This window comes from Lissotriton vulgaris, chromosome 4_1, assembly GCF_964263255.1.
Source record: "Lissotriton vulgaris chromosome 4_1, aLisVul1.2, whole genome shotgun sequence".
Taxonomy (NCBI): domain Eukaryota; kingdom Metazoa; phylum Chordata; class Amphibia; order Caudata; family Salamandridae; genus Lissotriton; species Lissotriton vulgaris.
In genome coordinates this window covers 2,087,522,363-2,087,549,316 of record NC_141691.1, presented here as the reverse complement: position 1 = coordinate 2,087,549,316, position 26,954 = coordinate 2,087,522,363, and the positions used below count along the sequence as shown (strand labels likewise).

At 47.5% G+C, this 26,954-nt stretch overlaps 1 pseudogene; it reads right to left on the bottom strand.

The window, feature by feature from the left end:
• LOC147725091 (uncharacterized) overlaps positions 1-23,804 on the bottom strand; it is a 148,117-nt pseudogene extending 124,313 nt beyond the window's left edge.
• Between the last annotated feature and the right edge of the window lie 3,150 nt (positions 23,805-26,954).

The window sequence follows — 26,954 nt, the reverse complement described above, 5'->3', positions numbered from 1 at the left end:
AGTATTACAGAAACATACTAAGCCAGCTATGACATTCTTACTAATTTTCCCTATGAACAATCTGTCTTTAGCTCTGATTTAATCATTGCTGTGGTACTGTTTTGCCTGGAAACTGAAAAGAGTTTTGCTGCCAACCTTGGGTCATGCATTCTCCTGTCTCTGGATGTTACTGTTGGCCAATAGGCAATGTGCATTATTCAAGAGCATGCACTGGCCTAAAGACGTTTATCTGGGCGGGACAGTCTGCTTCTGAGGCGCACCGACATCAAGGCGATGAGTGCTGCCCAAAGGCAAATTATTGTTTCATTCAGATGTTCTCCCTCAGTGATAAACATATCAGTCAGAGGCAAAGGAGAAATAAGACCTGATTTGTGAGGTGAGTCTTTGCACATTGGAGTTGTGGCATAGAGCATGAACCTTCACTGACAGATGTTACAGTAGGGTACAAAAGAATGTAGTACTTAATGTTATATTATCTTCTGATTGAAAGAAACCCTTTAGGGAAACAATGGTGGTATATTTTTGATTAGATGTGCCACTTCTCTGGAGATGAGAAATGACAGAAGCAAGTGAACTGGTGTTTAGAGATATCTTCTAATTGCACGCTTGATGAGAATATAGGAAGGCCCTGGGTGGCAATAAATGGCAGTTAAGGGAGAGGTTAGAACTGTTACACGTTGCAATTTACTTTCAGATTCCCCAGCTACTAGACAAAAAAAGCTCTCCCATTCTTACTAATCCATGGTTTTGATCAATGGTTTGCTATTCAGAGGCATCACTTCATCACATGATTTTCGATTAAATAAATTATCTGTGTTTTGTTGATTCATTTATATCCCAGTAGCTCCCTATCTGCTGCCCTGCTCTTTCTTTATTGATCGCATGCTCGGCCGGACATCTATATCAAGCTTGGCTCACTAATCCTTGGCCTCTCTGCTGAAGAAACAGAGCAACTTATTCCAGTTGCAATTGTGATTCTGTGAAACTGTTACCAAAATATTGAGAAGGCAAAAGTAAATGAAATACTGTGCTCACAGGTGAGTTGGTAAGTTGTGTGTTCAATGGTTGTAATCTGAAGAAGATGTGGGTACGTGCATTCAGGAGCCAGTGAAAGGAGGCAGCTGAAGATGATAAGCTGTGCATACTGACGAAATGTGGAAAGAAAACGGTGCACATGTCTAACGTAGAATGAGCATAATGAGACACTCTGAAGAACACTACCCCTTCCTCAGGCCTCAGTAATATTTAATCCACAGTCTCACAATTTTAAAATTGAAATATTTTCAATATTATTTACAACAAAATCATTTTTACTCATTCATCCTAAACAGCTAACATCCACTTACAAACCCAAATGTCCAGTCAGGTTTAAAATGTATGCCAGTTGCTGGGTTATATATCTGGATGCAATAACTGAAATCTCAAACAAAAATCAAAATACCTTTTAGGTGGCACACTATAGGAATCACAGAAATGTAGTTTAGTTGTTTTAAGCCATGCCCTAAATCGCATAGGTCATACCCCTTTGCTTCAAGGAAAATCAGTGTGGAGAACCAAAAAACCTCAGCTTGGAGGACTAGATTCTAACTCTTTCAAAGGGTAGTATGCATTAACTTGACTTTGTAGAATAAGTTATGTGTTTGGCTGCCCCTAATATTTATGTAATAATTTTCTTTTTTGCATCTGGAAAAGCCTGAAGACCTTTACATACATTTTGAACAAAGAACAAGAGAGCACAGAACCCAACCTCCTTTGCTGCTCTTTTACCAACACAACACAACCCCAGTGTTTAAGGTTAGGAATCTGATGCTATAATATTTTTACATAGTAGTTAAAGGAAATGTATGTGCAGGTGTCTACATGGAGGTGGGGTCACAACTGTATCAATATGAGGCATGGAACTGTGTAATCAATAAAAAGTGATTGGAGTTCCATTGAAGACAATGAATTGGCTCAGGTATATTAACGATTGATACAAGCTGTCTGCTCCAACATTCCAATGTTTGTCTTTCTGTTTCTCCCTTTTTAGGTCTCACCTAAGCAGCGTGCATTCGCTGCATAGAAAAAAGACCATTAGTAATCGGCACAGCTTTCCGAGCAATAACGTGCACGTGTTGCATTGTTTTGAATGGCAATGCGTGCCTACCTAAACCGGACAAGCTGTTGAGCGCAGAGCTATTAAGCACCAGCTGAGTTCTGACTGATGGTGTTCGTTTTTCCTGCTCCGTCCATGGTGAAGACAGACAGTGAGAGGGGTGCCCCGGAGAGGCTCAGGTACTGGATCGTAGCTGGGAGCAGGGTCGCAACTCACGCGTAAACAAGGCAGCAGCCTTACAGCTCCCTGTACTGAGGTCTGTGTACTGTCTCTCTACCCCCAATATGGCTGCTACTGATCCCTGCTACTGCAGCACGGTCTTTTTAGACAGACTCTAGTAGCCTGGTGGTATCTGGGTCCCCACCTGTCAAAATGGAGTTCCAGCTGGCCAAACTTGAAGAGTATACGGTGGTGCTGTTAAGGGAATTTTGTCAGGGGATGGGGGTGCCGGTTGGGCGGAGAGCCGCAAAGGAGGATCTCCGCACCGCTTTGAGGGCATGGGTAAGGGCCCACCCAGAGGGGAGAGGGGGCAGCGGACAGGAGGGGCAGAGTGCACCAGGGGAGGCGGGCACTCCAGAAGACCAAGGCCTACTCAACATTGATGTGTCTGACAATGTGTTGCCAGGAAGACGTTCAAGGGCAAATAGTAGTGGGTCTGGTAGGAGTACGTCGTTGCAGGAATATGAGGACAGGAGGGAGGAGAGGCAATTGAAGTGGGAGTTTGCCAAGCTAGAGCACGAGAGGGAGAGAGAAAGGGAAGATAAACAGTTTGCATTGGAAGAAAGGAAGTTGGCGCACGAGCTTCAGCTGAAGGAGTTGGAGCTGAGAGCATTGCAATTAAGTACACCAGGAAGGTGGCAGCGTACCAGGGGCTCAACACAAGCCTAGGTTTTGGTTACCAAAAGAGGTGATAGCGAGTTACACTCAGGGGGATGACATCGCCAAGCGGTTGGAGGCGTATGAAGTGGCCTTGACAGCCCATGGGGTGCCTGAGAGCCACTGGGGAGGTGGCCTGTACCAATACATACCCCCCAATGTCAGGGACACCCTCCTGTACCTAGATAAGGTAGATAAGTTCAGGTATCCCCCCATGAAGGAGACGCTACTTAAAAAGTTTGGCCTCAACCCCGAAAGGTATCGCCAGAAGTTCTGTGGCAGCCGTAAGTTGTCAATGCAGAATTGGGTGGATTTTTGAAGATGGACAGGGTTTCCGCCAGAAGAAAGAGGGGGGAGATAGTTTAGTTTAGTTTAGTTTAGTTTATGACATTTGTTGAGCGCTTGGTTGCACAGAGAACAGTGCGTCCCCGCGCTGACGAACCTATCTACAACTCTTCGGCTTAGCTCACAGAGGGGAAGCATAGGAACAAGGGAGAACTATACTGAGTTTATCATGGGAAAAAGATGGGTTTTCAGCCTCTGTCTGAACCTGGTTTCAGACGGCTCCATCCTCAGTTCAATAGGCAGATTATTCCATTTGTTGCTTGCATGGTGTCTGAATGAACGTCCTCCCATCCTTGCTCTATGGATCCGGGGCACCACTAATAGCATGCTACCCATCGACCTCAAAGGACGTGAAGGGCGATAAACAGGAAGCAAGTCCTGCAGATATGGAGGTGCTTTTTTGTGAGATATACGGTGGGTGATGCACATAGTTTTAAATTTAATTCTCTCCCTTATTGGAAGCCAATGAAGGGAGCGTAATGCATGTTTCCCAGAAGCTCTCCTAGGGAGGTTAAGGACCAGCCTCGCAGCTGCGTTTTGTACGCGTTGTAGCTGTGACAGGCCCTTTTTACTAAGTCCACATAGGAGAGAGTTCCTGTAATCTAACTGGGAGGTGACCAGGGCGTGTACCATAGTTTTTCTGGAGCTCGGGGACCTTCAAGAGTCCATAGCATTTTCCCGCGACCTTACCCACGTGATTGGTGTAGGCTAGATTAGAGTCCAGAAGAAAGCCAAGGTTCTTAACTGTGTCTACTGGGACGGGGACAGAGCCCAGTTCCGTGGGCCACCAGGCAGAGGTCCAGATGGAAGGACATGGACCTACAATAAGAACTTCCGTCTTGTTGCCATTAAGGCGGAGACAGTTCTGTTTCATCCAGCCGTCAAGTGCAGCAAGGCAAGCCGAGAAGTTCTCAGCATCCACAACTGGATCACGGGACAGATTGATCACCAGTTGTGTGTCGTCTGCATAGGAGACTATTGCCACACCATATGACTCCACCAGTTTGGCAAGGGGTTCCATGTACAGATTGAATAATGTAGGGCTCAGAATCGAGCCCTGTGGAACCCCTTGCCTGAGAGATCTTACACTGGATTTGCATGGTGGGCAATGCACTTGAAATCTCCTGTTCTTAAGAAAGGATACCAGCCACTCATGAGCAGATCCGGTTATTCCCTTTTCCCTCAGTCGGTCCAGTAGTGCGTGATGTGATACGGTATCAAACGCCGCACTTAAGTCCAGTAGGACCAGTGCGGCCGTGTGACCTTCATCCGCCTTGCTCCGCAGCAATTCTGTTGATAAGAGGAGGGCGGTCTCAGTCGAGTGTTTAGCTCTAAAACCCGATTGAGACGTGTGCAGGAGCAAGTTTTCTCCATAAAGTTTACCAACTGTCGGTTAGCCAGTTTTTCAACTACCTTCGCGCAGTAGGGGAGAAGGGAGATTGGTCTTAGATTGTCTAATTGCGCTATGCTTATGTGGGCTTTCTTTTTTATTGGGACGACTTGGGCTAGTTTCCAGCTCTCCGGAACAAGACATTCATGGAGTGAGAGCGAGGCCAAATTGCCTATATGCTTCGCCACCTGGGGAAGATGATATCGAAGAATTCTCGCTGGTACCGCATCTAGGGGAGAGCCCGAGTGAATGTCCGATAGGATATTGATAAACTCCTCAGTTTGGGGAACCACAAATTTCCTAAGTTCTTTACTGACCTTATTACCGTAGTTAGGGTCGGGCAGATTAGTCGCATCTAAATTAGTCTGAAACGAAGCATAGATCTTTTCTACCTTCCCTATAAAGAAGTCTGCGATCTCGTTGCATGACTCGGTCGTGGGTGGGACTTCCCCTGAACTCGCGGGCTGGGCAGAGAGTTCCTTCAGGATCAGATAAAAAGAAGGAGTTCTCACGAGGCCCACAAAACAAACAGTTTGGGAAAAGAGTAGGTACCCCACCTCAGTCCAGTTCCCTAAAGCCCACTTACCCTGACAAGAGTCAGCAGCCAAGATTTGTTCGGTGCTACGAATGCGGGGAGGTTGGACACTACAAGGGAGATGCCCAGTGTCGCAAATGACCCCCAGCCCCCACAGGTGGCAAGAGTCCCGGGGTGGCTAGTGTAGCTCTTGGGATGGAGCTGCCCCTAGATAGGGAAGGGGAGTGGATAGGCCTGACCCTGGTTTCGCTTGGGGATAAAGAGATGGTCCCAGTGACGCCCTTACCATCTAACACTGCTAAGTACCAGCAGAGGGTGAAGGTTAACGGGGAGGAGGTGGAGGCTCTGAGGGACACAGGTGCCAGCATGACCACTGTAGTGAGGCGGCTGGTGTCCCCTGAGCAAGCGGTACCTGATGTATTCCATCCGGCCGTGTTGGCTGATGGCAGTCTGAGCTACTATCCCGTGGCTCAGGTTCCCTTTGAGTGGGGAGGAGTGAAAGGCCTGTTGAGAGTTGCGATAAGCCCTGCCTTGCCTGTGGACTGTCTGCTAGGAAATGACCTGGAACATACCGCCTAGAAGGAAGTAGAGTTTAAGGCCCAAACTGAGATGCTGGGGTTACCAGGATGAACTTGCGTGGTCGCGAGGTCCATGGCTGCCTGGCAGTAATCTCAACCTGGATTGGAGCCTGAGACAACGGCCCAACCCCGTGCTGGTCCCGAAGAGGAGAGTGATGTGGAGGACACACCCTGTGTGATGGATGGGGAGCCTGTGGAGGTACCCCCGGAGTCCGTGGAGGTAGATGTTGTTCCCGTGGGGGACTTGCCGACCCTTGCCGAGTGGCATGTGGAAGGAGGGCCTACCCGGGAAGAGTTTTGTAGGGCGCAGAGAGAGTGCCCCACGCTTGAAGGCATGCGGCGACAGGCCGAAGCCCAAGCGACCAATCAGGAGACTGGCAGTTTTCACGTGTACTGGGAGGATGGCCTCCTTTAAAGTGAGCCTAAGGTTCCGGTGCATGGATCCTCGAGGGACTTAGTGGGCCCCCAATGCTACTGGGCCTTCCTATTGGCATTGGCGCATGAAATACCTTTAGCTGGACACCTGAGTCAGGTCAAAACCTTTGCACGGTTCATCCCGCATTTTTATTGGCCCAGGATGAGAGTTGCCTCTGACACCTATTGCAAGACCTGCAAGACTTGCCAGGCAAGTGGCAAGACTGGGACTAAAGTGAAGGTCCCTTTGGAACCGCTCCCGGTGGTCGGGACCCCTTTTGAGTAGGTCGGCATTGACATCCTTGGGACGTTGGACCCTCCGACCTCTGCGGGACACCAGTTCATCTTGGTGTTAGTGGACCACGCCACTCGGTACCCGGAGGCTATTCCTCTGAGGACCGTCACGGCACCTGTGGTGGCACGGGCCCTGATGGGGATATTTACCAGAGTGGTATCCGCCAAGGTCGTGGTGTCAGACAGGGGCACAAGCCTCATGTCGGCCTACATGCAGGCCATGTGGAAGGAGTGCGGAGTGACCTATCAGGTCTCCACTCCCTACCACCCCCCAGATTAACGGGCTCTTGGAGCGCTTCAACAAGACCTTGAAGGGGATGATCTGGAGCCTACCAGATGATATGAGGCGGAAGTGGGACGTCCTCCTCCCTTGCCTGCTGTTTTCATACCGCGAGGTGCCACAGCCAGATGGCCAAGCTGTGAAGGAAGCCTCAGAAAACCTGGAGGCTAGCCAAGCCGTCATAAAGGAGTGGTATGACCCCAACGCTCGGACGGTGGAGTTGGACGCTGGCCAGAGGGTGTGGGTCATGGAGCCTGGGGAACTTAGTGCCCTCCAGGACCGGTAGACTGGTCCGTACAGTGAGGTAGTGTGGCTCACTGGTTAGAGGCGGCAGACCCGAGAGCAGAGGATGGCCCGGGACCAGGGTTCGATTCCCGGCGCGGCAGGTTTCTGGACCAGGGTCAGCGGACTCGATAATTCTCTCGCCTCGGTGCCCACTCTGATCAGCGATCACACTCGGCAACTCTGGGCATTAGCTTGCCTCATCTTCACTAACGGCCCCACCAGACCGCCGGGGATGCCTGGTCTCACCCTGGAGATACCCATTAAGGGACCATCTCTCAGGGAAGCCAGGAAGGGTTTCGCAGCGGTCGAAGCGCCTTGGGACCCTCCGGGTAAGTAGTGCGCTATATAAATGCCTATACATTTACATTTACATTTACAGAAGGGAGTTGGGTTTATCCCCTTTGAGCTGCTCTATGGCCATCCCGTTAGGGGGCCCCTCAGCCTTGTCAAGGAGGGGTGGGAAAAGACTTCGAAGAAGCTTCCCCGTGATGTCGTCAGCTACATGCTGGCATTCCGCAGCCAGATGGCCAAGCTGTGAAGGAAGCCTCAGAAAACCTGGAGGCTAGCCAAGCTGTCATAAAGGAGTGGTATGACCCCAACGCTCGGACGGTGGAGATGGACGCTGGCCAGAGGGTGTGGGTCATGGAGCCTGGGGAACTTAGTGCCCTCCAGGACCGGTAGACTGGTCCGTACAAAATTGTGGAGCGTTGAGGCCAGACCACTATGTCGTTGATTTGAAGACCCCCCATCAGCCCCATCGGGTGCTCCACATCAACCGCCTGAAGCCTCAACATGAGCGATCTGAGCTTGCTCTCCTCATGGTGACGGATGGGAGCGAGTAGGAATAGAGTGAGCCTTTTCCTAACCTTCTGGCGGCTCAGGAAAAAGATGGATCAGTGGAGGGAGTTCTCCTCTCCCCAACCTTGACCCCAGAGCAACAGAGGGACTGCCGCCAGGTGTTGGAACAGTTCGCCTCGTTGTTCTCCCTCACGCCTGGAATTACACATCTGTGTACCCATGATGTGGACACAGGGGACAGGACGCCTGTAAAAACCAAGTCTTACCGGCTGTCCGATAAAGATAAGAACAGCATCCAGGGTGAGGTGGCCAAAATGCTGGAGCTGGGGGTGATCGAACCTTCCAGCAGCCCTTGGGCTAGTCCGGTTGTGTTGGTGCTGAAAGCGGCCCCACCGGGCACCACACCAGAGCTTCGGTTCTGTGTGGACTATCGGGGATTGAACTCTGTCACCAAGACAGACGCTCACCCGATCCCACAGGCAGATGAGCTGATTGACCGGCTGGGAGCAGTCCGGTACCTCAGCACCATCGACTTGGGTCACTTTCAATTCAGATTGATGCCCTTCGGGTTCAAGAATGCTCCGGCCACTTTCCAGTGGTTGGTAAACCAGGTGCTGTCTGGCCTGGTGTCCTTCTCAGCTACGCACCTGGACGACATAGCTGTCTTGAGTAGCACCTGGGAGGACCATCTGCAGCATCTCCAGGAGGTGCTACAGGCGTTGCAATGTGCTGGCCTGACCATAAAGGCTAGCAAGTGCCAGATTGGATAGGGATCTGTCGTCTACTTGGGACACCTGGTGGGTGGGGGTAAGGTGCAACCCACTCCAGGCCAAACTTGAAACCATCTTGGCCTGGGAGCCCCCCAAAACCCAATCTGAGGTCCGAGCTTTCCTCAGCCTCACTGGATATTACTGCTGGTTCGTCAAGGGATATGGTACCATCGTAGCCCCCTTGACTGAGTTGACGTCCAAGAAGCAGCCACGAAAAGTGATCTGGACGGCTGCTGGCCAAGAGGCATTCGAGACACTGAAGCACGCGATGTGCACAGCTCCGGTGCTTGCAACACCTGACTTCTCGAAAGAGTTCATTGTGCAGACGGACACCTCTGAGCACGGCATAGGCGCTGTGCTTTCGCAACTCAACAACGATGGCCAAGACCAACCTGTGGCCTTTATTTCCAGAAGACTCTTCCCTCGGGAACGACAATGGAGTACCATCGAGCAAAAAGCCTTCGCTGTGGTCTGGGCCCTGAAAAGTTGAGGCCATACCTTTTTGGCTTTCACTTCCTGATTCAAACCGACCACCAACCCCTTCGCTGGCTCATGCAGATGAGAGGCGAAAATCCCAAGTTGCTAAGGTGGTCCATTTCCCTACAGGGGATGGACTTTCGGGTGGAACATCGACCCGGAGTTGACCACGCCAATGCTGACGGTCTCTCCCAGTTTTTCCGCCTTAGTGACAAGAACTCCCTAGAGGTTGGGTAGCTCTCCACACTTTCAGCTGGGGGGGAAACATGTTAGACCTGTCAGCCCTAGGGTGGTATTTCCCCATTTTTTTCGCCCTTGCCTCATTTTTTCCACCTTCTTTTTGTTGGCCTTAGGTCTCCGAGCACCTTCCCATTGCTAATCAATGCTAAGGTGCAGGTGCTCTCTTCCCTCAATATGGCTGCCACTGCTCCCTGCTACTTCAGTGTGGCCTTTTTAGACGCACTCTAGTAGCCAGGAGCTGGCTGGAATCCCTAAACATTGTTGCAACACCAGCCTACCTTCCCTGCCCAGCTGGAATCCCTAAACATTGTTGCAACACCAGCCTACCTTCCCTGCCCATAGCTAGAGTGAGAAAGCTGCTGGAACCTTCCGGAAGAGGGGAGTGGTCACTAACTGCCATTTCAGAGAGTGGTCACCTGACCTGGGACTATAAAAGAAAAGGGAGGGAAACTTTCCAGTCAGTTGGGGCATCACTGACCTGGGGGACCCTACGCAGGAGACTTAGGCGGTAGGGCCTAGTCAGAAACAAACCACTGGGGGTGACAGGGTTTAGGCACTGCCCACCAAGCTGAGTAAGGAACAATGAACTAGCCCACTGATCTGGCCCGGCGGGAGGGGAACCCAGGGACCACCTGAAGTGACCTGCTGAGGAAACTTTTCAAGCCTTCAACTCCAACCCTCCCCCCTTCAACTAACTACTTTCAAAGGACGCCAAAACCACCATGCACCAAGAAGAAAACCACCTGTGCTATCCAGGACATCTGGGGATCAACCAGATACCGGGCTGTGCCATCTCTACCCCCTGGGTCCCTGCGCTACCCTGCATCATCCCCTCCGCTGTCCTGCCTTGACTGAACTGACTGGGCTGCTAATCTGGCTGCCCTACCTTCCCAGCGCTCTCCTACTGTGCCCCTGAGAAGCTCTGTACTGGTCCCCCAAGCGCTGCAGCCTGCCGTCCTGTCAATTGCCTCTAAAGCACTGTGAACTGCCCCTGAGGCGCTATAATTTACCAGCGCTGTACTGCCTGCACCTGCGCTGCACTGATCGCTGCCCCGTCTTGTGAGGAACTTAGCGCTGGGGCTCAGAAGCGCTGAGGCAAGGCCAGACTCACCGCTGCGGCCCGGGAGTCCTCGGGGCTTCCCCTGTCAGCGCCGTGGCCTGGCGCTCCCTCCTTGGGGCCAGCGCCATCAACTTTGCCCCCGCGGCTGCCCCAGTGTCAGGAGAGGGCCGCCGGAATTTCTGACAGGCCGCGCTGGGCCGTGCTAGGCCGTGGAAGGCCCTGAAGCCTGCGACCTGTGTCACATGAGGGGGCGCATCCTGGACTCCGGCTGGGCTTGTTGCACTCCTCTGCCGGCCGGATTGGCGGCCGGCTCCACACCTCCCAAGGACCGTCGGGGATTGGCCACGAGATGCCGGGAGAAACCCCAGATCACCAGACCAACGTCGGGGCTGTGGGGAGGCCCGGAACAGCGCCAGAGATGTGCGGGCCTCCCCTGATCGGCCCAATTCCCATCAAGGCTGAGAGTACCAGCGAGGGGGCTCCAGAGTCAGCGTGAGCCCTCTCCCCCTACCAAACACGCTGTAATGCCCAGCAAGGGCCCAGGAGGGCAGAAGGTAAAGGTCATCCCCGGGGAGGCGGGCGGGAGGCTCCGAGTGTGCCCCTCCCCTGGGAAAACTAGTGACTGGGCCCGTTGGCCCCCAATTAGCCTACGAATGTGTCAGAACTGGGGCCAGAGTATGCAGTAGGCCCCCGTAACTGTGGGTTACTGGAGTTACCTCCGGAGATGTTACCGGGGGTTACTAAAAGAGCTGTACTTGCTACTGCAGACAATGAGATGTTCTTTCTGGCTTCATGAGAGGTTTGCTGAATGCCCACAGTTATATAGTGTAATGGTTGCTTTACGTAAGGAAATGTCTATCCTGGGCTGATGTGACGTTCATATTGCTTATTTATTGAGAAGCTGACTACGACCTCATGCACCAGATCTGCCCCTGCTAAATGCAATATTGATGGTGGTTTCCACTAATGAATTTCTTGCAGGTGCTGACTAGGAACAAGGCTGATGCCAGGCCTACAGTTATTTAATATTTAATATTTATGTATTTATATACATATGGCTGAGAATTTAAAAGTATGCTTTTTAAGGAAATGTGAATTGAGTTAATGTTACCTTGAAGACTTGTTCACCCTGAATGAACTTTCAACCGTGATCTTATTCTAGATTAAAGTACATTGTTTAATCAACCTCACTGGTTGCCCTAGTCTTTGCGTGCATTTATGGTTTAGGTGGATGTGTGTGCTGTGTAGTCACTTAACTCCTAAGCTTTTGGGTGCCTACCCGCTCGAGCCAGGCTACCCCCGGGGAACTGGTGACCCCAGTTCCTACAGACAAATACTGTCAAAAATGTCTATGGTACTTTTTAACTGGCATTATGAGGGCATGATGAATCTGAAAGTTCCTCAAATCCCAATATATTCAGAGGTCTTGTGGATTTATCAGCAAGCATAGACAGTGGAATAGAATTACATTAAGCAAGTGCTAAGGTCTTCAAGGGCACCTCAGACATGATTCAAATTGAACTGCTGGAGTGTTTGTTAGAGATTATTAGAAGCTATATTGTCCAACAGTTGAAAACCACAGACTCTGCCGCTATTGAGGCTGATCACCTCACTGATGTGGACATCAAAAAACAGTCCATATTACATTTTATTGGTACTTTGACAATGACAGTAAAGTGGTAGAGTGGTTCTATGGTTTCATGCATTTAAGAGACCATTGCTTCATCCATGAACTGAACTTGATTTTTCTGTGGCCGCCTCAAAAATAAAAACGTATTGCGCAGAGCTACAGTGGTGCTTCAGTAATGAGTGGAATCCTTGGTGGAGTACAAAACAAATTGACATTTGTACCCTTACGCTCATTACATCGGTTGTTATGCCCACCAAATGAATCTTATTAAACAACAAGACATAGCTAAGATATCCGGGGAACAAATGTTCTCTTTTTAGACGTAGCAGAAATGGCAGCATTCTTTTCACGTTCACCCAAAAGAACAGAAATACTTTAGGACAATATGGCACGAAGGTTTTCAAAAGGATCCCGAGCTTGTTGTAACTTTCAAATCCACACAATCAAGCTAATATTCCAGTATAGGGTTGATCTTGATAAATGGTTTAACACCATTTGAAGCCTGGGTTGACTTTGAATGCAAAAGTCAAAATGAAATGAGGCCCATGACTTTGCTAGAACAGTACAAGACAAGAGAGTTTCAGTTCTCTATCTTTTTGTTTCTTGAAATAATGCCTCACGTCAACATATTATATAACCAGCTACAAAAACGAAAACTAGATACTGTATTTGTGAAAAGGGCTAGTTTGTTAGCACCATGAACAAAGTTGGAGAAGGGATTGACACTTTAGACAGCAGACTGCCAAAAGATTCTCACTTTTCAAACTATAGAAAAAACATCAGTATTCTGATCAGAATTGCAAAGTAAATATTTGGCACAATAGTCGTGCATGCAAAGGAACCTTTTTCTTCCACAAAGCATTTGGTGAGTGCCACATTACTGCAAAGTGACCAGATTGCAAATTATGATATTTCCTTTCCTGAGCAAGTGTTGAATGAGGCTGTGGGAGCTTATCCTATGCTCAACAGAGAGGATCTAAGAACAGAGTAACTGTGCTGTATGGAATGCAAGTGTATCGGCAGGTCACTGGTGCCATTTCTATGCTGGCTTTAATGAAAAAACTTAACACAGAAAAATCACTTACAGAGACACTGGCTTTACTAAAAATAGTCATATCCACTCCAATGACAACAGCATAGCTGGTATAATGTTTTTCAACTTTCAACAGAATCTGCCATACAACTGTTCAGGTAATTCAAAGAATAAGATATTACAATAATCTAGTCTTGAGGCTATCAACGCATGAATCACCAACGCCTTTGCTGAGAAGGACAAGAAGTGTAAACATGTTCTCAAGGAATGTGGATTTAACAGCAAGCAGAGACAGTGAAATGGAAGCACATCAAACAAGTGCTAGAGTCTTTAAGGGCACCTCTGAAAGACAGTAGTAAAACAGGTTTTAATCTGAGCTCCTGGCAACTCTTCTCCCTTGCCACATGAAAACAGCAACAGCGCATCGTCAACATGTGAGATAGCTTTTTCCCCCAACCTAATATCCCCATGGCACCGATCACTTTATTTTAAGCTACCATATGGATGTCGACACTATTAAAATTAAGTAGACACCCATAATGGCCTTTTAATTCACTGTATATTTTTCTTTGGGCCCCCACTTAGTTTAGAAGTGCATCCCTGTCGTCAGGTGTATGCCCGCCCTCTATCAAACCAAGTTTTTAGAGGGCGAGGATGCCAGCACTCACAAAATTTTCATATGCCATCCTTTTCATGACATCATAACTACAATTTCACAATTGGAGTTGTGTGGCTCACTGGTTAGAGTGGAGTAGTGTGGCTCACTGGTTAGAGTGGAGTGGGGTGGCTCACTGGTTAGAGGCGGCAAACCCGGAAGCAGAGAATGGCCCAGAACCAGGGTTCAATCCCCGACGTGGCAGGGTTGTGAACCAGGGTCAGCGGACTCGATAATTCTCACCTCGGTGCCTACTCTGACAAGGGATCACACTCGGCAACTCTGGGCATTAGCTTGCCTCATCTCCACAATGGCCCCCAAAAACGCCGGGGATGCCTGATTTCACCTTGGAGATACTCAGGAGGGAACATCTCACAGGGAAAGCCAGGACGGGTTCCCCAGCGGTCTATAGCGCCAGGACGCCTCTGGGTAGCAGTGCACTTTACAAGACACACACATTTACATTTACATTTACAATTGATTTATTAACATTCTTGCTTTCTCAAGTTTGCTTGAAAAAGCACCATTTGCTAATTTATTTTGAAAATTTACCATAGTTGGAACCCCCTCAAAACCCCTTTCTTACAGTTGCCACAGGGTACTCATCCTGAACTTTTATGCCCCCACCACTTGCAAAAGGCATCAGCTGCCACTGGTAGCAAGATAGTTTAGGCCTGGGGCATCCTTTGAGTTTTCCTGTGTCAGAGAAGTTATCCTCCACACACTTTGTAAATATGTTCTTTATATGCAGTCTAAGGTCCGGGATACTTTTATCTTGCCTCAGGCAACATGATGCAGTTGGAAACGGTAAATATGCAAGCAGGCTGATGGGACCTTATACTCCAGAGAGCCTATTGTGGGTGCTTCAAAGGTTATAACATGTAGCACGAAGGGTGGTCAGGCCTTCTTGGTCTAGTGCAGGGATAGCCTTGAGCACCCTACATAGCTGCTAAGGTTACAGATTGCTTATGAGTGACATTTGTTATAATGTCAGTATAATTTGGAGTGTCCTTCAATGACTATGAGTGAAACTTTTACCAGGAGTCAAAATCAAGCAATCAAGACAAGGGAAATATATAAATATCGAAATTACACTCATTTGAGTAATGAGAATATCTAAGATCTTATACCTGCTGCTAAGTACCAGAAATGGAAGAGCACTGTGTAAGAAACTGGCTCTATATATACTACACCAAAATGAGGTATAGTGTGTATAGAGTACAAGTGTCTCCAGAGGTAGGCAGAGGTTAAAGTTAGATGGAACCTTACTCTCTAATAGTGGTAGCTTGGTCGAGCAGTAAGGCAATACCAGAGGACAATGTTTAGCATTTGATGTACACACTCAGTCAGCAAATTAATTCACACACTCAAGAATTGAACTCTAGGGCAATTGTGTTTGTATAAACATATACTGTTGTTTATTTTTAGAACCCAGCAAGCCTGGTACAGGTAAGCATTAAATACTTTTCAGTAATACGTTACTGGATATAGAACAGTTTGAAAATGCAATAAAAATTGTACTTTGTTTGATTTACAGGGGAGCAGTAATATGCTAACAGAATGTCCTACTCATTGAGGCTGTCCTCAATGCCCTCAGTAGGACCTGAACCACCTATGTGGCTTCTAGGTTCCAATAGGTTAACTCTTTGAAGTAAGGGTACAAGGACCCTTTCTTTTCTAGGAAGTGATGGAGGTGGGTACCAATCTCCATCCTCCTCACCTCCTTCCTCTTCTGATTGGTCATCACCAATCTCAGAAGGGTGGGGCCTTAGCATACTCAGCCAATGGCTCCTTGAGCTTTTGTTTGGTTAGATGTAGGCTCAGAGATACATTTTTACTTCTGAATAAGGACCTTAACTACTGAAAATACATGTGAAGGTAAGGGGTGAGGTCAAGCTCCATCAGCCATGTCCCCTATGCCATTATGGGTATCTTCACTAATAGCTGGGATCTGTTTTTGAGACATTCTAACAAAAAGTTTTTAACCCCTCTACCCTTGACTATAGTGATTTTTATTTTCTAAAATTCTAAAAGGACTTAAGCAAGGCCCTAGCAATATTTATTAGTAGTTTTGGAAAAAAATGGCAATTTGAAAAATCCGAATTCGAAAGTCAATTTAAGAGTTCTGTTGTATAATCAGGGGGTAACCAAGTAGTCCAACAAATGCAAGTTGTGTATCCCACCCCTGATCCACCAATGTAAGAAACTGGCTCTATATTTAATACACAAAAATGAGATTTAGTGTGTATAGAGTCCAAGTGTCCCCAGAGGTAGGCAGATGTTAGAGTTAGACAGAATCTTACTCTGTATTTGTGGTAGCTTGGTCGATCAGTAAGGCAATATCAGAGGACAGTGTTAAGCATTTGATGTACACACTCAGTCAGCAAATGAATTCACACACTCAAGAACTGAACTCTAGGCCAATTGTGTTTGTATAAAAATACACTGTTGTTTTTTTCAGAACCAAGCAAGCATGGTACAGGTAAGCATTAAATATGTTTGAGTGATAAGTTACTGGGTATAGAAAAGTTTGAAAATGCAATAGAAATTGTACTTTATTTGATTTACAGGGGAGCAGTAGTATGCAACATGTAGCAGATACAGTACATTGAAATGAATAGGCTTTTTCATTAAATTGCAGGTAAGTTACTTTTTACCTTACTTTTTAAACTCAGTGCTGGATACCTATATTCAGCACTGGGACATGTACTAGAAACAGGTAAGTACTTTTTAGTTACTTGCATGATTTTTAAAGAATATTGGAACACTGGATTCAAGATAGCCGGGCTGATGAGGATTATGAATCCGAAACCGGTCCCAGGATGCTTGTTTCCGGTCCAGGGAAGACATGGCTTGGCAGTTCGGGCTGCACTGTTCCCATGAGGCACAGGGTCAGACTGATTTGCATATAGCCATGTCTGAACTGGGGTGGCTGAGTGAACTAAAGAATGGTGATGGATTAAACCCAGATCAGTTGACTGGGGGTGAGTGTTTGATTTGTTCAAACGCTCCATCCATCATCCCCTTTTGTATCGCTTTGTTCGCCCTAAGTGTGGCAGGGTATGCTCAGACGTGAGTCCCTTGTTCACTTTGCCACTGGATTCTAGATAGCCTGGCTGATCAGGATTATGAATCTGAAACTGGTCCCAGGATGCTTGTTTCCGGTCCAGGGCAGACATGGCTTGGCAGTTCGGGCTGCACTGTTCCCATGAGGCACAGGGTCAGACTGATTTGCATTTAGCCATGTCTGAACTGGGGTGGCTGAGTGAACTAAAGAATGGTGATGGATTAAACCCAGATCAGTTGACTGGGGGTGAGTGTTTGATTTGTTCAAACACTCCGTCCATCATCCCCTTTTTTATCGCTTTGTTCGCCCTAAGTGTGGCAGGGTATACTCAGACTTCAGTCCCTTGTTCACTTGGCCACTGGATTCAAGATAGCCTGGCTGATCAGGATTATGAATCCGAAACTGGTCCCAGGATGCTTGTTTCCGGTCCAGGGAAGACATGGCTTGGCAGTTCGGGCTGCACTGTTCCCATGAGGCACAGGGTCAGACTGATTTGCATTTAGCCATGTCTGAACTGGGGTGGCTGAGTGAACTAAAGAATGGTGATGGATTAAACCCAGATCAGTTGACTGGGGTGAGTGTTTGATTTGTTCAAACACTCCGTCCATCATCCCCTTTTGTATCGCAGTTTTCAAAACTCCCCATGTAGAAACTTTTTTGGAGCAGTACATTGAATTGAATGGGTTTCAACAATAAATTGCAGGTAAGTTACTTTTCACGTTACTTTTTGAACTCAATGCTGGATACCTAGATTCAGAACTGGGACATTTCCTAGAAACAGGTAAGTTAACGGTTCTCAGGTAAGTAATCGACTGTGGGAGTTAAGGTTCTGGGGTTAGACTCAGGGGTCTCCCAGGGCCAGTGATGCACTGTTGTTGCATTCTCAGCAGCACTAGGACGCCGGGTGCAGAGCGTTGAGCCCCAATGTTATCCTATGGAGGATAGGGGGTCTCCGGTTGGTGACTGCTGGCAAGCAGGCCACGAGGTTGCAGGAGCAAAGCTCCTAGGGTTTAGCTCAGGGCAAGTTGGGGCCCAAAGTAGCACCAAAGGTGCACCCTTAACGGCACTAGGGCAGCCAGGTGCAGGGTGCTGTTTTGAGGTCGGGTGTCCTGTTGTTTCCAAAGGAGAACCTCTGGGACAAAGAAACAGAGCAGGCCTGGGGATGAGGGTCTTCCAGGTGCGACCACCTGTTTATGGGGTAAGTTGGGATGTTGAGGGTTGGTTGGGCACCGTTGGTTTAGGCACATTTGACATTCAGGAAGGCCTTAAAAACGCATCTCTTCCCCGTGGCTTAGGCTCGAGTTTCTTGGTCTCAGCTTGTAGTAAGCACTGGGATGTCTTTTTGCTGAGGCAGCTGTTGGGCTATACAAATTGGACTAACATAACACAAGGCTGTGGGGCGTCGGGTGCAGGGGTGCCTTGGGATATCAGATTTTCCTACCCGCTCTGGTCGTGGTGGGGGGTCCTCTGCATTGAGGCTGCAGGAGTTGTCAGGAGGCTTGAGGCAGGTCATGGGTCGCCGGATCTCGGGTCAGGATCGGATCACCAGGGGGACCTCCGGCCGGGTTCAGCGGGTGCAAAATGGTCTGGATTCGCGGTTTCTCGCTGGCACAAGAAGCTGCACTTTAAACATGTCCGGTTTACATGGGAGAAACAGTCTTGAATGTAAAGGCAGGCAGGTTTGTGAGGTTGCTGGCTTCAGGACATGCCCGGGTTTCGCAGGAGCAGGTTCGAGGGGATACAAGCCTGGAGGGCTCGGGCCAAGTCAGTGGACGTCATCCTTTTGTTAGCTCTGCATGGCTCTTCGTCCTTCTTCTTCTTTTCTTCTTGTAGGTAGGCTGGATCTGCCTTCTTGGTTCACTGCTGCCCCCTAAATACTGTATTTAAGGGGTGTTTAAGGGATCTTGAGAGCAGTAGCCACGTGGGGGATTGAGCACCATCCTAGTCCTGATTGGGGAGTGCCTACCATCTGCAAGATGGCGAGCACCATAGAGTGATCTGCCCCTCGCCTCCCCCACCTGAACGGTGGAGTTGGCAGAGGTGGGCACACCTCCTGGACTGGCTAGTTTTTCCCGCCTGTCTTCCTTCCCAAAAAGAAGGGAGCCAGGAAGGGGGCCTGCCCCTGATAGCAGGAGAGGATGGGGGTTGCATTACAAAGACTGTCAGGCCTTTGAAGCTCCCTTGCCACAGATGGCTCTTCCTGGCCTGGGGAGGTGTAAACACCTCCGCCCAGGAAAAGCTTTGTTTCTGGGCTCAGAGAGCGTAGGCTCCCACCCTTGGGGTCCAGAAACATGTCTCATGATGGCAGGCTGGTGTGTACGAGTCAGGGAACCCACCAGAGGCTGGTTGTCTTTCAGGAGGCATCTCAAAGATGCCCTCAGTTTACATTTTTCATTAAATCCCACAGTGGCATCAGTGTGGGTTTAATGTGCTAAGAATTTTGATACCATAATTCTCACTTTTACGTGTAACCATTATGGTGCTGTGGAGTTTTTAAGGACAAGCTCCCATCACCTTATACTCTCAATGGCAACACTGCACTTACGATGTTTAAGAATGGACATAGACACTGTAGGGGTACAGAGCTCATGTACCTGTACCCTCACCACTGGCATATGGCACCCAGCTAGAGGGGTTACTGATCTATGCCAGGGCAGTGGGTTGTAGGCATGGTACAGAGGAATGTGTGCCATGTCGACTCTTCATTTTGTTATGTACCAAAACACGCAAGCCTGCCAAGGCAGTGTGTGTGAAAAGGCACAGGGCATAAGGGTGTCATAATAAGTGCTGCAGCCCTTAGAGGTTATCCCTGGTAACAGTGCCCTGGGTACTTGTGGTACCATTTACCAGGAGCTAACCTGTGGCTAGAGATGCCAATTGGGTTAGTTTTGGGGAAAAAACACAGGTCCTGGGAAACTGATTTGCAGGGACCCAGGGTATACAAGAAAAAGTACATCAGTAGTCTGGCAAAAAGTGGGGGGGTTACTGCAACAGAAACCCACTTTCCTGCTAACTGTGGGACTCAACTATAGCTGCCACATTTTCAGACTGCTTGATTGTGACATTTTAATGATTTCAGGGCATTTATGAGTGACATTGAATGCCAAAGTTGTGGCACTTAGAGTTGCACTTTTCTGCGAGTAAACCTTAACAATTTAATGCATTAAAAGAGATAACAATCATAAAATATAACATTTTGGAACCTATTAGAAGCTCTAAACATGTTTTGAAACTGGTGCAAAACTTCTAAAATATAAGGTCTGTAATCTATAGCCTCTTTCTGTGTTAAAAACTGAATTCTGTAGTGTTCCCTTTTAATGGCTACTTATTATAACAAGCATTGGTAATTGATACGTTTCGCTTATTTGATGAATAATAATGAAGCTGGTTTTATCAATCACTGTCCGGGACAAAGAAAAGAGCTCCCTGACAAGTATAATTGGAGTGGAGAGGATGTGGCGCAGTGGCCAGAGCTGCTGACTTGAGAGCTAGGGGTCCTTGTTCGACTCTCAGTGGTGCAACATCCAGTGATTCTGGGCAAATCACTTAGGGACCGATTCCGATGTAAGACTGACATTGGTCAGGAACTGGAACTGAACAACCTCTTGTCATCGGTTACAGACCTGCAAGTAGGATGTGACCAAACCCTGTTCGGTCACATCGTTAAATGCAGAGGTGGCACCCCAAAATGCCTGCCACCACATGGGGGAATCAACAAGGGGGTACCATTGGTGACCCCGAGGCTGCCATTTGGCGGCCTTTCACCCAATGGGGCCCTGCTGGGGGCCCCCAAAGACAGTATTCCAATGCCTTTCTGTGCTGGAAGGACAGCCACAGAAAGGCAGTGGAAAACTGCCATAGTACTCCCTCTGCATGAAATAGCCGGGTTTCCGGATGGCGGACGGCCTCTCCGAGCCTGTCAGAAGCCATCCAGAAGCCCAATTTGGATTCCTTTCTGACTGAGCCCATTAGAATGGCTTAGTCGGAAAGGAATCCAAAAGGGCAAGTCCGATGCGGATAGGATGGCTCCGACCAAGGGTCGGAGTCATTCCTAACCGCATTGGTATCAAGCCCTTAATCTCCCCACTATATAAATCTGCTGCAAGACAAAGTAGCAGAAAGAGGCAACATTTATTTAAAAAATTCTCCACCAAAGCAGATGTTAACAGTATTTTGGCTACAGGAAACTGATAAGAGAAGCAGACGAGGAACACGCATTTGTGAATGCAGGAACACATGCTACAAGCAATCGAAATGGATAAAAAGTAAGATAGAATCACAGGAAACAATAAAAATCCAGGAAAGAGAGGGGGCAGCTTTTGAGTTTATATTAAAAACAATAGATTTCACAAACACAGCACAAGCACTGTGCGGGCAAAACCTGTGCTGTCTGTAAATGACAGTACCATACTTTAATAATATATTGGTGACTGTGTGCTTCAAAGTTAACACCAGCTAGCTACATACCACACCTTTACCACTCTTGCTTAGGTCACTTTGGTGATGTAACATTTTTGGCAGCACCCCCTTTAAAAATTGTTCCAGCACCACTGTATACACCTGTCCAAAACTCCAGGCCAACAAACACGTCTCCTTAAGAAGCGTTTGATAACCCTGGGTTTCCGCACCTGTAGACGCGCCGTCACTGAGTGCAGGAAACCAACAAACATGATACTCAACGCAGGCTTTGAAAACTCCTGGTTTGCTAAACAGACTGAGCGTGCATGCGCCAGTTACATCCAGACATGCCATCTAGTGACTTGCGGAACAGTGAACTATCTGACAGAACTAAAACAAGACCCCGTTGTTACACAACTAGTTTTACATGGTATTTGTTCTGAATTGGGGGCCCATTTCCTGGTAAACAAGTTTTAAGAAACACACAATTTATTTGCTCGTTGACTGCACAGATTGTAAAGAGAAACATTAGAAGTGACTCCCCCCCTCGGCAGGAGTCAAACTATTCACACATTATTATCACTACACTTGGCATTGGGAGTGTTAAAGTCTCATTGTAAGCTGAAACTGAGCTAATTTTCACCACACAACATGCACTTATGTCTTGAGATTTGTACATGATTGAATGTTGCCCCTTGAAGATCAGGTTACAACGTTACCCAGGTTGCACAGAAGACGGAGTAATGCTTTTTCAATTTTAGCTTTGCAAAAATTATACATGTGATTGTTGTTTTTTAGTTTACAGCAACTTAGGCATTTTCAAATAAGTCCAGGTGCATTCCTGGAAAGCTGTGACTTTCACAGCTTCCCAGGAATGCTCACACATATAAACATTTCTGCATAAGAAAATTTAGCATGTCTTATATTACATAATCTAAATACAATGCTGAAGTTCTGTGGTACGATAGCGAGTGAGAGATGTTGTTTTGTATATCGCACTAATCACCCGAGAGGGTATCCAGGTGCTTGGGCAAGTGTAGGTGTGTGGTCCCGACGGTTCTTGCTTTTATGAAGAGCCAGGTCTTGAGCTTTTTGCGGAACTCAGCAAGTGAGGAGGATTTCAAATTTCCCCTCCTAAAACTCCCTCCAGGTCAAAAGTTGCCCCCTTTTCGCCCGCTTCCAACCGAACAAACTGTTTTCCTCCTAACCCTTAAATTACCACTGACAACTTGCTTTGGTACCTTAAAATATCGCAGTTTATTCAACATCATATGTTTATACATTTTTGCAAAATTCATTGTCATAGGCTTCAACTTGGAGGGTGTCCGTCTGGACCTGCCCAGGCTGCAAGTGCCGTCCCGCTCACCCTAGACCCTTTCATGGGCCCGCTCTTCTCCCAGGGGCCCCTGCCATGTGGCATCTCAAGGACCTTACTTGAACATATACTCTATCTTTTATGAGGCTGAGTCATTGCATTCTACTCCATCAGAACCCCTGCTGTGAGGCATCTCTAAGGGTCCTGTGGGTGCTTCACATCTATTCGTTCTCTGAACGCACATCACGCTTGGCTCTCTCAGTACCCCTGCCATGAGGTATTCCAAGGATACTGTGTGAGCCTTCCATCTACCTTTAAGTAAGTTCTCTCTTTTTACTATCTTCCTTGTGTTTGTTCCGCCATATTACCTCCGATTTCCCAATCGGAGTGAGCTCCCCCTACCCTGATCTCCCCTTTAGTTCTTAGTTGAAATCCATCTGTTCCAGCACCCCCAAAATTTTCAGTAGGAACATGTCAATCCCTACCCCTGTCATCCAGGTGATAACCTGGAGACCTCAAGTTTATAAAACCGTGGCTAATGAAACCCCATCCATTGGCCCTAAAAACCTTCACCATGGTGATATTGAGTTTATGTCTCGATTTCTTCATCGCCCTCAAGTCCATTGCCCCCGCCAGGCCTTTCACACTATTATTTCTGAAAAGCCTACTTCTGCTGGGCCCCATCAGAAGTGCAAAGGATGTGAGTTTTTTTTGCATATTCTCCAGGAGGACCCGCCTACCCAACACTGACAAGTCATTTCCTCCCAGGAGGACCACAAACCCATCCGGTCTGCCACCTTGCCTCATTGCTTGCAGCAGCCATATCCCTTTGAATTTCCATGGATTGTTCGGACCTAGACGGGGGAGGAGAAACCAGACTCAGTACATTGTTGGGCATACATAAGGCTTGAATTTGCTGGTTGCCCAGAGCCCTATCCCCTTGATTTTTTCACTGTCCAAACCTAACCCCATGACCGTAGCGGCTGCCCCTATTCTGAATGAGTGGGAACCATACTCTCTTGCAAGGAGCCCCACCGCCTCCAGGGTTTTCCTCATCACTGCTATGAACTGAAAGCAGCTGAGGAATGACCCGTCCCTGTGCATGAATAGAGGACCATTGCTGCCTTCCCCAGGTCCCAAATATTCCTGCAGTAAGCACACCGGGCAACATGCTGAGTCCCTGATGTTGTTTATTCTGGTCTGTTTTCCCCTGCCTACCTGTTCTATTTTGGACAGAAGCAGCAGTATCTCCATGTCCCCCACGCCCATTTCTACGTCCCCTCTGATGATGCATGCTGCCCCTGGGTCACTAACTGATTGAGCTACCAGCTTGCCTACCCTTTAGGCCCCAAAGAATGCCAGTTTTTAACGCTGCTCCAAAGAGCGTGGTCTCTTGCCCCGAGGAGCATACAGCTGCCAGGGCCGCCAACATCCCCCGTAGCCTTCCCAGCCTCTCATCACCATCTTGCATTGGAAAATCTTAGTTGGATCCTCCCTTGCTGTCATCTTAGTGTAATATCCTACTGCGTTCATGTGTGCCTGCGCCTAGGTTTTGGTCTTGCTTGACATGAAGGCCTACTCGATGAACCCCAAGACTTCCTCCTGTCTGGCCCACAGGCCCCTTTCTTGTCCTGTCCTGGCCATGAAGGTTGTCCAACAATTACGGTAACAGGTGTCTGTCTTTGGAGCCAGTGCATTGTCCAGACACTCCTTCAACCCAGGTCCACCCATGACCACGCCCCTCTGGCATTGGGGGTCATCCTTTTGTCTGCGTTAGGGAGAAGCTTTCGGAATTTCAACCACACTCTCTGTCACCATCCTGTCTTCCACGACTTTCCTGCTGGGCTGCCGTGCTGGCTACAGACTCCTCGTCATCACTGCTCATGTCCGCCTTTGAGCTAGACACCAATTCTGGAGATGGCACCCTCTTTCTCCTAGCTTGTGGGGGGTTGCATCCCCCTTGCTTCACTCCCTTGTTGACCTTTGCAGGGGCCGCCATTTTGGCTGCAGGCCCCTTACCCCAGCCTTCTTAGGAGGCATCCATGCTGGGGATGCCCGGCTTGGCCTCTTTTTCCCCTGAGCCACCTCCTAAATCTGCTGGTCCACCAAGCTCTGACCTGTCAGAGCAACCAACGCCCTGGCTTGCTCCAACATTGTTTGCAGGTCGTTGTCTAGCTCAGGCCCGTGTCTTCTTCGTGTCTCTTCTAGCCCTTCTTTGTGGCCTCTGGCAGCACCTGGACCTCCCTGAAGCAAGCCGGTGGCTGTGTTTTTCTCCAGGCTGTCCCACGCTTGTTGGCCATTCTCGCGGGATCATGTGCTGCCCCTGTTTCATTGGTCAACTTCCGCCCCACAGCCCAAGTGTCTTTCACTGTTGTAAATAGTGTTCAAAGATATCTTCTTGCAGCAGTGTTTGTTTTTATTGCTTTGCTACTTGGTTTGGTTCCTTATTTACCCTTCCTGGGATGTGCCTGCTCTTGCCACACCAGTTTCTTGTGACTGAGGTTGTTCCTGGCAAAAAGGGCTAACTCCGGTTTTCTTTCAGGGCTCCGCCCTTTTGTTTATCCGCCCAACAACTTAATACAAAGAAAAACTGGCACACGTACTGTTTGCGACTTTTTTCCCTTGCACGGCAGGAGACCTCCTATTGGCCCCTGTTTCCCCACCACTCCTGCTGCTTGCAGGCTCTACCGGCCTGAGTTCCAGGCCGGTCGTGGGCTGTTTTTTAATCCCCTTGTCCGCTGATGCAAGTGCAGCCGCCCTTACCAAAGTCAAATACTACATTTGGTTAATAACCTGTCTTTTTATAGCATTTGAATACTATTTTATGCAATTTTTATTATTCAATAGTGGTTTTTTTGGGAAGGCTAATGCATGAAGACTACTGATATGTGAGGGGTACTTCTTGAATACTAACAGAATACTAAGCACATACTTATTTGAAATCGCATAGTCTTCATTTACAATGCAGAACATTTAGTGAATGCAAACAATTTGAATACTACTGGACTTTACTCAAACTACTATTAACATTCTATTCAAGCTGCATGCTGAATGGTAGATCGGTGCCTTATTTATCACCTTAGCTGCTATGGAACGTCCAGCTCCAGTGCTGAACGTTCCATTGCGCAGGTGCAGCTGAAACGTCCAATGGCCGACGGCAGCACTCCCGAGGTAGTGGTGCCGTCGGCCGCTGGTATAGGCGCAGCGCTTATGAGGTTATTATACTATTGTTATGCTTTATTTATTATACTATTGTGGTGTTTGTGTAGTGTACGGTGATGTCATTTGAGATGTCATCACGATGTCACGAGTGATGTCACTGACCATGTCATGAGTGATGTATTATATGAAGTCATCTGCAGTACATTGCGGGCGCGCAAGTTATAGTTAGCTTAACTAACTATAACGGGAATTTCAATGGTTTTGTGTGAGTGAAATGTCCAGCTAACTATAACATGTGTCAAACCTCTGTTTTATTCCGTGAAATTGCAAGATTTTTTCAATGCAAATTCCTAACTATAACATGGCTGAAACCTATGTTTTTTTCAGTGAATTTCAGAGGTTTTGTAAATGATCATTTTTAAAAGTATTAATTATTATATTTTTATTTCTTTTTATACTAATTTCTTATATTTTTACTATAAATATTTATATTTATTTTATTTTATAAATTATATTTCATATTCTTAATGTAAAATAATAACAAAACAAAATTCCTTTTTTTATAATTTTTTTTTTCAATATATTAAAATAAAATTCTATATAATTCCTTTTTCATAATTTTTTTGGGTAATCGCACCATAATTTGTATGGTAAATCATCCTCTGTGTGTACCCGCGCACACTTTGCGGATACACTTTGATGTTGCGCGTCGCATCTACGCTTCCGCCTGACATCTTGTACGGCGCCCCGTACATGCACGCCGCAAAAGTTTCTCATTGTTCAAAAACTTATATTCATGTTTTTAATGAACATATTAAGGAAAGACATTATCTGGGATAATCATGAAACTAGTTTATTTTACTTTTAATAAGCATATATTACTTTTAAAAGCAATTACGCAAATCACGGCGGTACGTCGTACGTACTCGAGTCATAAGAGCACCGTAAGTGCACCGTGAGCATACGCAAAGCCATGTGACTTTCAAAGAAGAGATTTGATTGGTTCATAACACTTCCTATTCCAACTGTTGAAAGACTCCTCCCATTTTAATCATTCTTCTTTGACTTTCTCAGGAGAAGCATATCTTTTGTGAAGCTCCAGTCAATTTAGAAACAACCTTCACCATGGCTGCATTTCTGGAATCATCTTCTGACCACTCTTCAGAAGAAGAATTTATTGCTGAGCAGCCTCAACCAAAACAAAAAGAAGCTGTAATTTGGAAGTTCTTTACCTTCCCTGAAGGTGAAAAAAAGGCA